At 35.0% G+C, this 18,556-nt stretch overlaps 1 non-coding gene across 1 annotated transcript; it reads left to right on the forward strand.

Annotated features, from left to right (window-relative positions):
* The first annotated feature begins 2,059 nt into the window (after window positions 1-2,059).
* LOC128576630 (U6 spliceosomal RNA) lies at window positions 2,060-2,166 on the forward strand. Its single transcript, XR_008377461.1, has one exon. It is a non-coding gene; the product is annotated as a U6 spliceosomal RNA (small nuclear RNA).
* Window positions 2,167-18,556: the final 16,390 nt, after the last annotated feature.

The raw sequence follows: 18,556 nt of genomic DNA on the forward strand, positions 1-18,556 counted from the left end.
ATATCAGGTTTCTGGATACAAAAATCAATATCTAAAAATAAAAAACAGTGATTCAGTAGCAATAAAATTTATACAAGTACTGTATAGAGAAAGCACCAAGAAGCTTTATGTGTGTCATTCTCAGCTAATTCATTTATAATTTATATTTATAATTCATTATTTATAATTATTTATAATTCATTATTACAGGCCTATAACCCTTGGTACACAATAGATAATTAATACATGCTTGATGCATATTATAAATGAATGAATGAATACATGTAACCTCTAGAAAATTAAAATTTTTCATTTCAACCAATCAATTCGTGTGTCCACGTGACACAAGAACTCAATCTTGAAATATCTTCTTATATAGTTGATTAAATGAGTTCTTACTCTTTTACAAACCAGTGAGAAGGAACTTTGTATTTTATAATACACTTTTTAAAACTGATTTTATGATGGCTGCAAGGGAGTATTGAAAACATAAGTTGTCCTTCTTTACAATAAAATAGAAATTGCTTTGGCAAAATTAAATTGTAACTTAATTTTTATGTGAGATAATAATACATTCTAAGAATCACTTTCACTGATAAAATAAAGCTAATACCTAAATATGTGCTAAAATATGAGCAAAATATTACTACTATACAATGAAAATATTTCAATATTAAAAAAATCTGGATTCTTCTTTTGCTTTATAATATTATTCCTATTACTACTGCCCTTTCAGAGACTCTAACCATGTCTAATTAGTCATCATTAGCGAAGTCTGTTCATATCTCAAGTTCTCAGAATATTAAATATGTATTGAATTAATGTTTGACTATTTATTTCTCAAAATCCCCAAACTTGCTTATTTCAAGGATTCAAAAGTCTATTTACTAAAAGCACGTAACATAATACATGGTAATTCACTATTATACATTTATATAAACATCTTTCCTATGGTCATTATTATCAAATTTTGCCCATTACTTTCAAGATAAAATCCAAAGTATTCGGCTTTCTGTAAATGCCTTCCAGGTTTTATGCATTCATATATCTCAAGATCAAATTGGATAATATCCTCTGCCAAGCCTGGTCAGGTGGGTTCACATCTCCAGGGAGCCATGTGCCTCTCACTTCTGAACCCTGTGCTGTTTCCCTTTGAACATAGTCTTCTTTTCCTTCTCTACCCAAAGTGAAGGCCAGACAGAAGAAAAATACTTCCCCATACAGGAATTTTCCTGACCCTTCAAAGCAGAGGTCTCCATATAAAATGTGAATAAGGAGAGAGAGTAGATGAGCAAAAACTGTCACTGCTGCCAGGATAACAGACTAAATAGTCCCCTGCAAGGAAAAAAATCTAAAAATGCCAGAAGAGAGTAATTTAAAATAAAACTTCATGAAGTTGAGAATTGTTAAAGTAAGCAGGCATTTAAAGTTTCAGCAGGTCGGCGCCTGTGGCCCAAAGGAGTAGGGCGCCGGCCCCATATGCCAGAGGTGGCAGGTTCAAGACCAGCCCCGGCCAAAAACTGAAAAAAAAAATAAAATAAATAAATAAGTTTCAGCAGAAGAAAACCAATACAACCACATAGGTTAGCATTACCAGATATTCAAGAAACAAATCATTTTAATTTTAAATCAACAGTCCTCATTATACAAGGTAAGAAACATTCTCCCAAGTCATTTTAAAAAGACTAGTAAATTTAATTTGATATCCACATCTAACGAAAACTGTACAACAATGAAAAGTGTCAGATCATACGCACTCACAGAGACAGATGTGACCATCTGGGACCAGAAATTAACATGTGTATAAAACAGTCATCTCTCCCAGAAACGAATGGCTGAGTGAAATCCTAGAAGGAATACATTTCATCATCACGGTAAAAAAGTTAAAGAAGACCCTTTGAGAAGGATAATATGAATTGATTTCACAGTATTTCCAATTTTTAAATTCAGTTTATTACTTTCCTAAGCCTTTCTCTTTCTATGAAAGAACTATAAAGTTCTTATTGAGCATGTTATTTCTATGCAGGTAGTTTTCTTTTTTTACCGTATAGAATATCTCAAATACAAGAAGCAGCAAATAATGCTTGCTTCGGCAGCACATATACTAAAATCGGAATGATACAGAGAAGATTAGCATGGCCCCTGCACAAAGATGACATGCAAATTTATGAAGCGTTCCACATTTTTGGTGCATTTTACAAGGGTAGATGTTAAATTTACTAAGTGTCGAGTATAAATGTCTTAACACAATAACTAAGAAAATGTGGTAAAGGCTATGTTAACCAGTTTGATGCAACTATTTCAAATGGCATATAAAACCAGCACATTGTACCCCATAATTGCATTAATGTACACAGCTATGATTTAATAGTAAAAAGAAGCAAATATATGAAAGAGAATTATTTTCTATTTAAAAAGAATGTATCAGCAGTAGCATTTTTAAATATATATTTAAAAATGAAGGAATAAGGAGGAATATGAAGGAACTACATATATGTAGTTCTTTTAAGTTTAAAGATCATGTTATCTGACAACTCAATAAACATAAATCCAAGCAATTATGTCTTGCTTAACTTTAAAAAAAAAAAAAAAAGAAGACCCTTTGATTATCTTGAAGCTGAAGAATAGCACCTTCATGAAACAATTTCCTAACTATGAACAGAATTAAACTTTTATAAATCGATGGATCTACAGCAAACGGAATATTTGGCAGAGAGAAGAAGGTAACACTCACTCTAACTTCAGTGACAATACAAGGTTGCCTGCCAATCTGATTGGACAGTGTATTAGAAGTTCTAGCTAGCTCAGTAGGGCAAGAAAAATAAGCACAGGTTTGTCCCAACTGGAAAGGAAGGAATGTGGTTTTTCTCGTTTTTATATGGGAATCATGGCAAAAATACAAATTCAAGTCTACCACTCAATTTTCATAATATCAGGTTTCTGGATACAAAAATCAATATCTAAAAATAAAAAACACTGATTCAGTAGCAATAAAATTGATACAATACTGTATAGGGAAAGCACCAAGAAGCTTTCTGTGTGTCATTCTCAGCTAATTAAAATAATTATAAAATAAGCTACTGTAGTTTGAAGAATTGCTTTATAAAAATTACCCACAGCAGAGATAACCAATAGATGTTCCAATTTCTCCTCCTGGCTTCAATGGTTTACTTATAATTGATACAGTGATTGAAGTTCACTTGTGGTTCTCTGTAACACAGATTCTACTCAAACCTGCTATTCTAATGGTAGTTTTGCCTACACACATTTTCTGCCTAAAACATTGCTTTGTTTTTATTTTATTAACAAGTTAGTTACTCTTAAGGTCTAATTTTCTCCAAAACATCTTTGCTTTAAGGGCAGGGACATAAACAAAAACCTCGCAGTGTATTTCATTATTAAAATAGAATCTACTAAATCTCATTAGTTTAAACTTGTGAGCGAGACTTGCAGTCTCAGCAGTGCAGAAAACAGTGCTTGCTGTGCGTTTTGCCTTGGCACTGGTTTTTTCAAATCTTTAAAAATGTATTTATTGGCTCGGCGCCTATAGCTCAAGTGGCTAAGGTGCCAGCCACATACACCAGAGCTGGCAGGTTCAAATCCAGCCTGAGCCTGCCAAACAACAATGACAACTACAACCAAAAAATAGCCAAGGGTTGTGGTGGGTGCCTGTCGTCCCAGCTACTTGGGAAGCTGAGGCAAGAGAATCACTTAAGCTCAGGAATTGGAGGTTACTGTGAGCTGTGATGCCACGGCATTCTACCCAGGCAATCTACCCAGAGCTTGAGGCTCTGTCTCAAAAAGAAATAAATAAAATTAAAAAGATTTAAAAAAATAAATGTATTTATTGATAAAATGTTAGCTTGTCTAGCCAGGCATGTTGGCTTACTTCTGTTATCCTAGCACTTTGGGAAGCCAAGGCAGGAGGATTGCTTGAGGTCAGGAGTGCAAGACCAGCCTTAGCAACGTAGCAAATCCAGTCTTTACAAAAAGTAGGAAAAAAATTAGTTGGGTGTAGTGGGGCATACCTGTAGTCCCAGCTACTCAGGAGGCTGAGACAGGATTACTTGAGCCCAAGAGTTTGAGGTTGCAGTGAGCTGTGAGACGCCAAGGCACTCTACCCTGGCAACACAGACTCTATCTCAAAACAAACAAACAAACAAACAAAAAAAAACTTAGCTTGTTCCTATATAGTTACTTATATTAACATTTTAGCAGGAAAAATAGTTTCCCACAATGGCATTTTGTTTCTTTGTTATTAAGAAATAAATCTCAAAATGGTATTTTAATTTTTATTATTAGTTTTAGTGAAATTTTATAAAGTGCTAATTGAGTGTTAGACTTTAAATATCAGTTAAAATTATAGAAGTGTTTTTTTTGATAGGTATGTTCATTGTTAATTAGGTAGTTGTAAATGAATAATTCAAATAGTCTTTTGTTCTTTTTGAGACAGAGTTTCAAGCTGTCACCCTCAGTAGAGTGCTATAGCATCACAGCTCACAGCAACCTCCAACTCTTGGGCTTAAGTGATTCTCTTGCCTCAACCTCTCAAGTAGCTGGGACTACAGGCACCTGCCACAACGCCTGGCTATTTTTTAGTTCAGTTGTCGTTGTTTAGCAGGCCCAGGCTGGGCTCAAAGCCGCCAGCCTTGGTGTATGTGGCTAGCGCCCTACTCCCTGAGCTACAGGCTCTGAGCCTCAGATAGTCTTTTACTTGAAATTTTACACTTTCCTCCTTATTTTTAAGATTTGTTTTTGACTCAGACTCTACCTTACAAACACTAACAATGTAACCTAATCATATGCACCCTCATGCTAATCCAAAATAATTAAAAAAAAAATGAAGTTCTCTTATCCTATAAAATGATCTTTTTTTGTTCTTTTTGTTTGTTTTTTGCAGTTTTTGGCCGGGGCTGGGTTTGAACTCGCCACCTTCTGCATATGGGTCTGGCGCCCTCCTCCTTTGAGCCACAGGTGCTACACTCTCTTTTGTCCATTTTTGCAAATAATCCTCTTCCTTACAAAAGCCCCTGGGGTAAGTAGTTTTGCAAATGAAGAGGTAGCTTTCTCTTGCTTTAGGACGTTAAGTGGAAGACTTTGTCTAGTTAGGGAAAAACTGCAGAAAGAATGGTAGCATATACGGAAGGTATTCCAGTTCACTGCATGACTATAACTTCGGAGCAACCATGACCCTACATACTGAATTTCATAAAGTTCTGTTATTAAGGAAAAAAAAGACAACCCCCCCCCCCCATTTGTTTGGGTATACTGTTCTCTCAGTATCAAAGTTATCAACAGTGTGTGTTCTACTGAAGGATAAACAATCATGGAGAATACCACCAATTTTTTTTCCTTCAACACCAGGGACTGGAAAAATTATTGCTGGTGGCGTCCTTTCCTCCGTACCTTAAACATCTGCCTTACAAACATTTCAATCACGGTTGTACATGATTGGGAAATTTATTAGAAATGGGCATCCATTATTAAACAAATATTTCACAACGATAGCCCAGGATGAAGGAGAGAAATGGAGTGGGAAGGGAGGGGAGGGGGGAGGTGTGACAGAGGGAGGGTAAAAAGGCGGGACCACACCTATGGAGCCTATTGCAAGGGTACAAGTCAAATCTGTCAAGTGTAGAACATAAATGTCTTAACACAATAATCAAGTAAATGAGGCGAAAGCTACGTTGATTGGCTTGATGTAACCACGTCAGATTGTACTAAAAAAAAAAAAATCAATACATTGTACCCCACAGATGCATAAATGTATTCATGATCTATGTGTATTTGACTTAATAAAAAAACCCAAATATTAATAAGCTGAAAATACAACTTACAACAAAATATAACATGGTCCTAAAAACACACACACACATGCCTTGAAGTCATATTGACCAGATTTGGGAATTATGGCTTTACAACTTTCAACTGTTGAGTTGGTACTTAACCTCTTTTAGCATACTCCATTATATGAAAAATACGTCTACATGTCTGATACCTATTAAAAAGTCAATAGATATAGCTTCCTTTTAATTTTTCTTTTAAGAACTCTTCATAGACACAAGAGAGGAAGGTTTATTCTTCCAAGCTGCCTTTTCATGTCTCTTTTTCCTACTGACTTCATAGTTCATATTTGTGATTGTTTGATTTCTCATCCAGACAGACACATTTTTGGAGGAATGACTATGAGGTCAATAATTAAGTTCTCAAACCCATCCTAGAAAAAGGGCAACATACCTCACCTTCGAGGTACTCCCCTTGGGAAGCTGTGCACCAATGCCAGGACCTAGTGCACTTTCAAAGCGATTTTGGCACTCTTTTTCTGGAATGGCCATCAGAACTGTCGTCCACATAAGGTCTGACAATTAAGTTTGTGAACTTGTCCTAGAAAAAGTGCATTGCTGAATATCATGATAGTCGCTGGACGGCCAAAGGGGGTACATCAAAATAACTAAGAAAATGCTACAAAAGCTATGTTAACTAATGTGATGAAAATGTGTCAAACGATCTATGAACCAAGTGTATGGTGCCCCACGATCATACTAATGTACACAGCTATGGTTTAATAAAAATAAATAAATATAAAAAAAAATAAGTGACAACACAGATATTACCAATGACAGTGATGGACCTCTCATGTGTGCCTAAAGGAAGCGCCTTTACACTCCAGATACTCCAGGAAGGATGGACTTTGTTAGTGTATAATTTGGATTGGTGCCATTATATCTGTAGTAATTAAAAAATCTTATCTATAGAGGCAATTTCAAGTCCATTTGGAAAAAGTCTTCCTGTATATTAGAGTAAAACAAACATATAAAGTCTTAGACAAAATCACTGCCACCTATAAAACAGAAAAAAGGGATTAAATCTGTTTGGGAAAAGGTATTTGATCTTATGATCAAGAGACATTTAATATATAGTAGAAAATCACCTAAGATATACATATCTTTTATTAGTTTGGCCTATATGAAAAATTTCTGATTTGTGTCAATTATGATTGAACATTGGAAAATTCATGGTGCAACCTAATACCTCATAGTTCTGGTGATAGTCATCCTCTGAAAAAGAAGTTGTAGTGTGTCTTTTTGAAAATAACAAGTCTCAAAAATAATTCCTTGCTCATTAAAATGTAATAAGGCTATGCTTACTTCATAACTTGATCTTTCAGAAAAATGAGTTGAATTTTCTCATACGGAGGAGACAGACTTAGACAGTTTTACAAGAACTTAATGTAGAAAAGAACAAATAAGCAGTGATCATAAATGAAAAGGGGAAGACTTTAGGAGGCATAGGCTTCCATTAACAATGGTAAATTCCAGCTCCATCCATGTAAACATGAAAGGGGTAAAGTCTCCATCTTTCTTTAAGGCTGCATAATATTCCATGGTGTACAACCTAAGAATAGGGGAAAGGAGGAAAGGGAGGGGAGGGAAGGGAATTGGTGGGATTACACCTGCGGTGCATCTTATAAGGGTATATGTGAAACTTAGTAAATGTAGAATGTAAATGTCTTAGCACAATAACTAAGAAAATGCCAGGAAGGCTATGTTAACCAGTGTGATGAAAATGTGTCAAATGGTCTATGAAGCTAGTGTATGGTGCCCCATGATCACATTAATGTACACAGCTATGATTTAATAAAAAAAAAAAAAAGAAAGAAAGAAAAACAATGGTAAATTCAATAGCAGTGACTCCATTTGGGAGATAGTGCTATAATTTCCTGATGTCAATTCCAAGTGAATGTATCATAGAGGCAGATGTCCCTTTCCACCCTTCTTGTTCTCTATCCACCCTTTTTGTTTCATTAGAATAAGTATAAACATATTATTTCCCCAAATTGAACACTTTTGAGAGTAAAAAGGGGAGCTATTTTGTTGTCAAGATGGATTTAAAAAACCTTAACTTGACCTGTCCAGAGAAAAGCTGGTCTATAATAATTTTCCTTACCAATAACTCATGCGTCTATCTGAAGTGTTTTATTTCTAAAATATTTGAACAAAATCAGATTGATTTTAATTTTATCACCCTGGAAGCTCCAGTGGATTACTGAATATCCTTTCTCTGGACACAGTCCAGTTGCCTAGATCTCAAGCTTCCTTCCTTCATATGACGTATTTCTTTATCTCTCCCAAAGGGTTCAACAACAGAAATGTGAGTGACAGAACTAACTTATACATAGCATTAAAACTAATGAAATCTTTTCCTTCCTGTGTTTCTTTTTATTTCAACATCATTATTTTATTAAAAAATTTTATTTTAAAGTAGAATAGACAGTTTAATATAGGAATAGCATCCTCTTTTATTATCATATCAATAAAGCATTAGCAATTTTTTAATGTACCAGAGATACTAAAAGCCAGAATAAGCATATAGAAAATAGAGAAACAAGATTTCACTAAGTCAAGTAGCAATTTACATTTCACATATTCAAAATATATATTGCTATTTTATTATATTTAAAATATAATTTATAATATAATGTATAATGCATCTTTACTCCACAGTGTTCTGGTTTTCTGTCTAACTATTCCTACCATGTTACAGTCAGTTTCTTTTTCATTTCCCTAATTTTTAAACATTGTAAGAACTCAGAAATTAACTTCAGCAATCTTTTTTTTTCTATACTAAGTTCTTGTAAATCTAATACTATCATGTCTTTACGTATTTCTTAACAATAATTCCCTAGACTTAAGTGTCATACAGCCATATGCCCCTATGATACATCCAGTTGGAACTGACATCAGGAAATTACAGTACTATCTCCCAAACTGAGTCACTGCTTTTCAATTTCCTATTGCCAAGTGAAGCCCTCTCCTCCTAAAGCCTTCCCCATTTTAGTCATTGTCACTGCTTAGTTTTATTGCTCAGGCTAATAGCCTTGGTGTTAACCTTGACTCCTCTCTTTCTTCCACATTCTGTATCCAGTTATTAGCAAATTGTGTTTGTTCCATCTTTAAAATACATGCAGAGAACTACTCAAAATAGCCAAAAGGTGGAAGCAACATACTATCCATCAGTTGACAAATACATGAACAAAAACGTAGTATATCCAAACAATGGAATAGTATTAAATCATAAAAAAGAAATGAAGTACATGCCACAACATGAATGAACCTCAAAACACTATGCCAAATGACAGAAGCCAGACACAAAGGTCACACAGTGTATAGTTGAATTCAATAAGTAGGAGGCCATTGATTTGAGGCTTTCTCCAAACTTTGTGTTCCTAAGTAACACAACAAAACTTGCCTTAAGAGTGTATTGTTGTAACAAACAGCCACAAGTTAGAGAATCACAAATAGACAGTTACAGGGACCCAGTTGATCAGACCATGCTCAAATAAGGAAGATTACTACCTACTGACAAAAAGATGATTTTGCTTCTGTGTTTGGCCTATAAAAGCACACTGCTCATATTGCTGGGTAGAGCTCTTTGAACCTCTTCTAGTTCTGAGTGCTGTCTGGTTCATGACTCACTCTTTGTTCAAATAAGCTACATTCTGTTTAATTTGTCTGCTTTTTTCATTTAATAGTATTATTTTATTTATATGAAATGTCCATAATGAACAGAAGCTTCTCTGAAGAAGACAGGCGCATGGCCTACAGACACATGAAAAAATGCTCATCATCTTTAATTATCAGAGAAATGCAAACCAAAACTACTCTGAGATATCAGCTAACTCCAGTAAGAGTAGCCCACATCACGAAATCCCAAAACAACAGATGTTGGTGTGGATGTGGAGAAAACAGAACACTTCTGCACTGCTGGTGAGAATGCAAGCTAGTACCTTCCTTTTGGAAGGAAGTTTGGAGAACACTCAGGGATCTAAATGTGGACTGCAGTTTGATCCTGCAATTCCTCTTCTAGGTCTATACCCAAAGGACCAAAAATCATTTTGCAATAAAGATATTTTCACCAGATTGTTCACTGGCAGCTCAATTCATAATTGCCAAGTCATGGAAGAAGTCCAAGTGCCCATCAACCCATGAATAGATTAATAAATTGTGGTATATGTATACCATGGAATACTATGCAGCAGTAAAAAAAATGGAGACTTTACCTCTTTTATGTTTACATGGATGGAGCTGAAAAATATTCTTCTTAGTAAAGTATCTCAGGAATGGGAAAAAAAAGTATCCAATGTACTCAGTACTACTGTGAAACCAATTTATAATCACTCACACTTGCATATGAAAAATGAAACACAATTTTAGCCTAGGATGAAGGAGGGAAGGGGAGAGATAAGGGAGGGAATGGGGTGGGGGGGATAGTAGGGGGACCACACCTATGGAGCACATTGCAAGTACAAGTTAGATCTATCATGTATAAAACACAAACGTCCTAATGCTATAATTGGGTAAATGAGGTAAAAGCTATGTTGATTAGTAGGATGTATGCACTCCAATTTGTACAAAGAATCAACATACTGAAAATGGCATAAATGTATTTATGATCTATGTACAAAAGACTTAATAAAAAAAAAAAAAAGAAAGAAATGTCCACAACAGGGAAATTCCAAGAGGCAGAACACAGGTCATGGGGCCAGGGGCTGGAGTGAAGGAGGGGATGGGAAGTGACCATCAAAGGGTATGGGGTCATGTGCCCCCACCATGGTGGGGAAATGTCTTAGAACCAGGCAGAGGTGAATGTCCTAAATGTCACTGAAGCACATATTTTCGAATGCTTAATTTTATGCTATGCGAATTTTACCTCAATTAAATAAAATTCATAACCAGAACAAGACAACCTGTTATTGCCTCTAACCAACTATCAAGATACTATCTTCTCTCCACTAAATTACTGCAATAACTTTCTAACTGATTCCTTAGTAAGAGTGACACTGTAAAAATATAGGACTATTTTATTCTTCAGTTCAAAACTTTCCAGCAGCTACTGTACCTTTCAGAATAAAAGTCAATATCTTCATATGACTGTCAAGGACCATTAGGATCGGCCCTTCTGTTGCTTCTCTTAACTCACATTTTTTCCCCCAAAATTTCATTGTCTTTATCTTTATGTCTTTTTTTAATGAGATACAATATTTACCATATTTATGGGGTACATATATATTACATGCAAAGAACTTATAACAGTCAATCAGAGTATTTCAGATATCTATCACTTTGAATGTTCATCATTTCTCTGTTTGGGGAACAATTCAAGTCCTTTCATCAGCTGCTTTGACATATGCAATATATTTCTATTAAATGTAGTTGTCCTACTGTCAAACAAAAACTAATACCTTTTGTCCAACTGTATGTTTGCACCCATTAAGTTACCTCCCATCCTCTTCACACCACCGCACCTGCTGACCTCACATCTTAACTTTGACCCTCATCTGTGACATATTTTCTTATTCCCTCTCCTCCAATCAGATGGACTGACCACCTTTCTGCGCCTTGAAATGGGAGACAAGAAACCATCTCAGAGTCTTTGCATTTGCTGTTACCACTACCTAGAATACTTGTCTCCCTCAAATAGATCCATTTTTCTTCCTTCCTTTTTAAATAATCTTTTCAGAAAAATCACTGTAGGAAAGACCACAACTCCTCTCCTACTTAATTTTTTTCTCCATCATTTCTCTACTTAATTTTCTCTCTTAGCATTTATCACTAATGTGTTATATGCTCTCGTTTATTTACCTTATTGTTACCCTCTTCCCTATAATAATGTGCCATAAAAGTACACATTTTTACCTCTTTTGATCGCTGATGTAAACAGTGCCTACCACATTAATGAGTGTTCACTTTTTATTTTTCAATTAATGTTGAATATATGAGGCTTTAAAAATATATTGCAATAGTGGACAAATGTTTTTAAGGAGACCAGACTCATTGATTATTAAATGTAGCAAAAATTGCTCACCCTTACAAGCCAGCCATAAGTCTTTTTCCTTCTAATTAAGTTTAAACTGCTAGCTTTGTAAATTCTGCTCTAAATCATATCAAAAATATTCTAAAGTCATTCATACATACAGCCAATTCATTCTGTGTTTGACAATCGTGTTTCTATAGCAATGTCAGCAGAAAATAACTGATTGTAGTAGATTTGGTTGAAGCTCATTTCCAATTTCCAAATAAATTGCTTTTATTGGACTTAATTGTAATGCTAATAAGAATTAGTTGAGAACAATAACATGGCCAAAATTGATAAAAACAGCTTCAGAAGATCATACTAAAATATAAATTGTAGGGACTCAAAACATGGGCATTCAGATAAGATCAAAAAATGCTGTTGAATAATTTTCTAAATTGAGGATTAATTTAATACAACTTGGATGTCAACTATGGTAAAGTTTATAAAGGAAAACTAATTTTAATTAAGATTTTAAATGACCCCACGATAAACAGTGTTTGTTCTGGTCCTTTGGGGTCAGAAGAAAGGGTTTTGAATTTCATTTCATCCCAGATAAGGAATAATCCACATTTACAGCTTTCAAAAAAAACTACACACATTTTATAAAGGACTGGTCATGGTAATCCAAATTACATAAGCAGGACAGATGGCCATGTCTTTGACCATTGCAAATGTTATTTGAAATGTGGGAAAATATTGCTGTGAATACCAGAAACAGTACACAGGCATCTTATAACACTCAGACAGAGAGACTGATTGGAGTCCACAAGTAATCAGCAATCTTATTTGTACCATATTTAGTACAAATAAGTACATTTAGTACATTAGTACCAGGCACTAACCAATTGTACAACTGGAGCTCTGGTAACATATTTGTAAACTGCAACTTCATCAAACTCTACGTTGACCTAGCCTATATAAAAACTCTGATATTTCTCCCCTCCTTTCAGGGACATGGTATTTTCATAAAAGCTTAAGGGAAAAAGAAACAGAGAACTCAGATCAGCTACAAACTGAGAAATGGAGAGTGGAGGCTGGTGGTGTGACCCGTCGGAGGGTGGTGTTCTGGGACTCCCATGGCTGGCTGCCTTTCAGTGACTACGCGTCATTGACAAGTGTAGCAACAGGCCTCAGCGTGTCTAATAAAGCTGTTTATTAGCCTTTACAGCAACATGACAAGCATAATAGAGTCTGGGTTTTGATGAAACCATAGCTGAAGGGTTCTGCTTTTAAAAATATGTTGTATATATTGTCTAGTCAATGTATGAAAAGCTGAGGATATAATTATTCGTTCAACATTAGTTTACACTCATCCAAATGTAATATTCTCACCAACCTAGTAGTGCTTTATAAAATCGGCAGGGTAATGCCTTTGAGGATTTGATATTCTGTTATATCCATATTCTGTGTTTTTCCCAAGACATAAATATTTACTTGCAGTTAAGGGACTGAAGCAGAAAAGGCAGCAAGGCAGATAATCAAAATGTAGATCTTTCTATTTCAATGATTTGCAGAGTTTACAACATGCAAATGAAACAAAAATGTAAAAACCAGTATTTTTTCACAGTATCTGATTTCTTCTTTCCCAGGGGTCAGTGCTCTTTGGCAAAAATGTGTTTAAGAAAAAAACATGTGTTTAACCAAAAAAAAAAAACAAAAAAAAATAAAATAAAATAAAAAACAGAGTTCAACAAAAGCTATCTCCTCTTTGCTCCACTGGAGGCTTTTTTGTTGTTAAAAAGCAAACCCAAGTTGACTGTCAAAATTTGAATGAAATATGCTCAAAGGCTGAGGAAGTTACAAAAAAAAAAAAAAAATGGGTTGCAGACTTTCTGTTTAAAGCAGCTTTGACAAACATTTAAGACAAGTGACATTAAATTTATTGCAGAAATAGTCTGCTCAAAATTTATGTAACACTTTGCCAACTCTATATTAAAACTCAAAATACACAGCTGAGAACGAAACCTTGTTCAGCATTCCCTTAATACCTGAAGGCAAATACCTGTTGTCTTTTGTATCAACTACAATCCATTAATAAACAATGGTATTTTGGTTTGCCAATTCCTAAGATTTTTTTTCTTTCTTTCTGCAGTTTTTGGCTGGGGCTGGGTTTGAACCAGTATATGGGGCCAACACCCTACTCCTTAAGCCACAGGCACTGCCCCAATTCCTAAGATTTTTGAAGTCAAATTTGAACTCAGGAGAAAAGAATATCCTGCTACATCATTGGTCGTGTCTGCCAAGAGCAGAGGATGGGACATGCCTTCTACTTCTATCATTAGACATCCAAGGGAGACCACCCTTAACTACAGCTATGAAAACTGTGCTTTGTGTAAATGGTCTCAGGTCAAGACGGTTTATTTACCTTCCTTCCAACTTCTTCCAGTGGGGAATGAATTAACTTAAAGGACAATTCCGTGGATGGGTGAAATTTAGATAAGTACCTTCAAAATATTGTTTTAAAATAGTCATTCTAATATGTCTCTAATTTTTAACAAAAACTTTAATTTTAAGTATTATTGGAACATAATAATTGTATGTATATATGTGTGTGTGTGTATATATATATATTTTATTTTTTTTTTTTTTTTTTTTTTTTGAGACAGAGTCTTACTCTGTCACCCTAGGAAGAGTGCTGTGGTGTCATAGCTCATAGCAACATCAAACTCTTGGGTTCAAGCAATCCTCTTGCCTCAGCCTCCCAAGTAGCTGGGATTACAAGTATCTACCACAGTGCCTGGCCAGTGGGTTTTGTTTTATTTTGTTTCTACTTTTAGAGATGGGTCTCGCTTTTGCTCAGGCTGGTCTTGAACTCCTGAGCTCAGGCAATCCACCCACTTTGACCTCCCAGAGTAAGATAGAGCCACCACACCCAGAAGTTGTATATATTTACAGGGTACATGTGATGTTTTGATACAAGCATACAATGTGAATTAATCAAATTGAGACAGGAAACCAGCAGGCAGGGCTTGCTCAATAAAAAGAGAGTCATGGACCTGAACCGAGGTGTCTGATAAAATAGGAGACAGTAGAAAAACTGACCAAAACCAGCTAGGACAAAATAACCTTAGGTTACCTTCACAGAAAGTTACCCTATACGGTTTAAAAAGAGGAAGGGTCTCAGGTTCTGAGAACTCTCCACCCTTTCCCCAGAAATCTTATGAACAATCTTCCCTCCACTTAACATAAACAAAAGGTACAAAATAAGACCTTGGAAACTCACAAGGTTCTACTTTTTGTTACTCTGAGAGATAGCAGCTCTCCGGCTCATGGAACAAGCCTTCCTTCTGTTTCTTTGTTACGTCAGTAAACATTCTCTTGCTTGACTCTCCCAGCTTGCTCTTGACTTATTGCCTCCATGAAACCAAGAACCTAGTTCACTGTCAAACTGATGCCAATGTGGGAGTCCACTTTCCTATGTCAAAATCAGATAACTGTGGCATCTGTCACCTCAGGCACTTACCATTTCTTGGTGCTAGGAACATTCCAATGCCACTCTGTTACTTCTGTTAAAGTATAGATTAAATATGATTGATGAGAGAATTTTTGAAAGCATTCATTTGTCCCATATCTTTATTTGCATTCAAAATATATACAACTCATATTGGTTAAATTGCTCGTATTTTAAAATATCCGCTCAGACTTTGTGATTATGTTTATTTTCTATTTTTCCCTACAATTTACATTTTTTTCCAATCACAATATAGAAATAAAGGTCTTGTAAAAACAAACAAAAAAAATAAATAAAATAAAATATCCGCTCAGAGTCAGAATGCAATATCCTTTTTTAACTTGACAAATTTAGGGTTGCATCTGAAATACGAAACAAGAACTGTTAACCTAAAGCCAAAGACATCACATTGCTAAGGACGAATAATACAGGGGTTAACGGTATTTAAGAGCATCTAGTAAAAACACACTTCCAAGTTTCAATGAAACAGAGGTAATAATATCCCAGGGGACGGAATTGTTATGTAGATTAAGTAAAATAATCTTTATGAAACAATTTGTTCAAGCCCAACATCTAACTGTAAATTAGCAAAATCTATTTGCACCATCTTAGACTATAAATCAATTTACCTAAACCCATTCTTATAGCTCACTCATTAGAAACCTTTTCATTTTTATTTTTATTTTTCTAGATTTCTCATGCTAGGACATGGCGTGAACAGCCTTCAACTTCAGGTGCCAAGTTCCTCAGGACTCACAGCATATCCTGACCTAGGAAAGCTGCAGCGTTCTCTGCTCTCCTGGCCTCTCTCTACTCCTCGGGGCTCTTTCTAGAACTATGTTCCCAGCTAATATGTTTTTCAAGTCATTCCCTTGGGAAATAACTTTCTAACAAGTAGTTAATGCTTGTTGGCCTGCTATCTACCCAAGGATGCCAAGACCTTCTTAACAGAGTGGAGGGAAAGTTAATTATTTTTGCTGACATTTTTGTCTATCTTTTCTTCCCCACCCTTCTTAACTATAGGCTTGTTTCTTCTCCTCAAATGCCTCTTCTGAGCAGCCAGGCCTCTAAATCCATCCACATGTCCATTATATGATGGACACTGATTTCTCCTCTCTTTCCCCACACCCACCAGGTCTATGAAGAAAAACTTAGGGGGAACAGGGGCTATAATTAAAAAGGTGAGTTGTCACTTTTCCTAGAGATCTTGGTAGATACAACCTATATAACTATTTGTTTCTTTTCTTTTAAAAGCTGAATTCCATTTTATAGGTATTTGTATTTTCATTACTTGCTAATGTTATGTAAGATTAGAACAGATATAGTTCTGTTCCTTAGAGAAGTGAGTGCTTCTCAAATATTTGTGATAAATAATCCATTTCCTTACTCTATTATATGGCTATATTTAACTTAAAAAAAAAACAGAAAAAATAAAAATAAAGTAAAAGCTGCAAAAAGTTTAAACATAATAGGAAAAAGAATTATAAAATCTGTACATGTTGTAACTCCTTTTTCCCCCCTCACGATCTTAATTGTACAAAAAGTTATATTTAAAATGTGATTCCCCAACTTTAGGCTATGATGAAGGAGGAAAGGGGCGAGGGATGGGGAGGGGGTGGGAGGGAGAGTAGGTGATAGTAGGGGGACCACAACTATGGAGCACATTGCAAGTACAAGTTGGTTCTATCATGTGTAGAACACAAATGTCCTAATGCTATAATTGGGTAAATGAGATGAAAGCTATGCTGATTAGTATGATGCAAGCACTCTAATTTGTACAAATAATCAACACACTGAAATGGGCATAAATGTATTTATGATCTATATACAAAAGACTTAATAAAAAAATAAAAATAAATAAAATGTCATTCCCACTAATCAACATAGCCTTCACCAAAAAAAAAAAGAAAGAAGATAAAATAGCTATAAAATAAATATATGATTTGACAGTAGAAAATAAAATAAAATGTGATTCCCATAAAAAACAACTATAGCCTTACTTAGCACACTGAATGAACAATACGTCTATGGATAACATTGCTAATGAGGCAAATGTTTGTTGTTAATTTATCTGGTTATACAGACACCACTACTTGTAGGGTAGGATATGATGTATATCAAAACTGTTCCATTGATACTCATAGCATAAAACCTAGTTTCAATAGTATGTAGACAGGGATAGAAGAGGTTATAAAACAGTTTCAGCAAGCTCAGGATATTCATCTTTAACATTTATCTGCAATGAAGCAATTAACAGTATATTCCAAAATTCATTTTCAATCTTTCATCAGTAGCTAATTCTCATAGTTTATCCCATAAAGTTATAGTGACATAAATGGGTTCTGGAGTTTTTGTACTTTTGGGTTACAGTTGACAAACTAGCTTTAAAAAATTACACACCAGGACAGTCTGCAGCTCAGTCCAACATCAGTTGCAATTGTCCTGCACTCTTTTTAACAAATGGAGTGAACAAAGACTTCATTATCCATTTTTATACTTATCTCATCATGGCCCAGTGACAAAAGCCACATAGGAGATCACTGCTTAGATCACAGTTCACTTAGTACCACACAAAAGTTCTTTCTCTCATGTCTTCTTAAACTCTAGGCAAGCCCAAATCTTAGGAAAAAAACAAATGACCCTAAGTAACCTCAAATCTTAGAGTTATTAAGTGAGGCCCATTTGTCTCTGGAGTGTACACGATCCTTCTCCAAAGAAGAGTACTGAAGAAATGCAGGAAAGATTCATCATTGAATTATGTGAATTTTCAAAAGTATAAAATGAAAGACTATATTAAACCAAAACAATAAATTATTCTAAGTATTAAACTATAAAACAATCCAAGGAATTTGACAAAACAAGTCCAGTTTTATCTCTTAGACCTTGTAAGAAGAATTTTTTTTAAGTATTAGAAGTTCAAAAGTTAAAAACTTTAACTTTTACCAATCTGTATGTTTATAGAAGCAAGTGTGAGTAAAAATACAAGACAGGGGGTGTGAGATTCATAGAGACTTTATCAGACCAAACTAGAAGGAAATTAGTAATGGGAAGAATTCTGTTTTCAAGGCACAATGCAGGAAAGCATACGATAGCCATCAGGGGTTATTTATAAAAAAGACAAAGATAGTATTATCATATCACTTCTAAACAGTTCAGCCTAGGGTACCTTTTTCTACGTATGCCCTTACCCTACACAAATGACATCCTACAATAATTACAGTCATTCCATTTTCAATATCCATCCACATCAAGTGAAATATCGCTTCTGTT

Source organism: Nycticebus coucang, chromosome 24, assembly GCF_027406575.1.
Source record: "Nycticebus coucang isolate mNycCou1 chromosome 24, mNycCou1.pri, whole genome shotgun sequence".
Classification (NCBI taxonomy): Eukaryota; Metazoa; Chordata; class Mammalia; order Primates; family Lorisidae; genus Nycticebus; species Nycticebus coucang.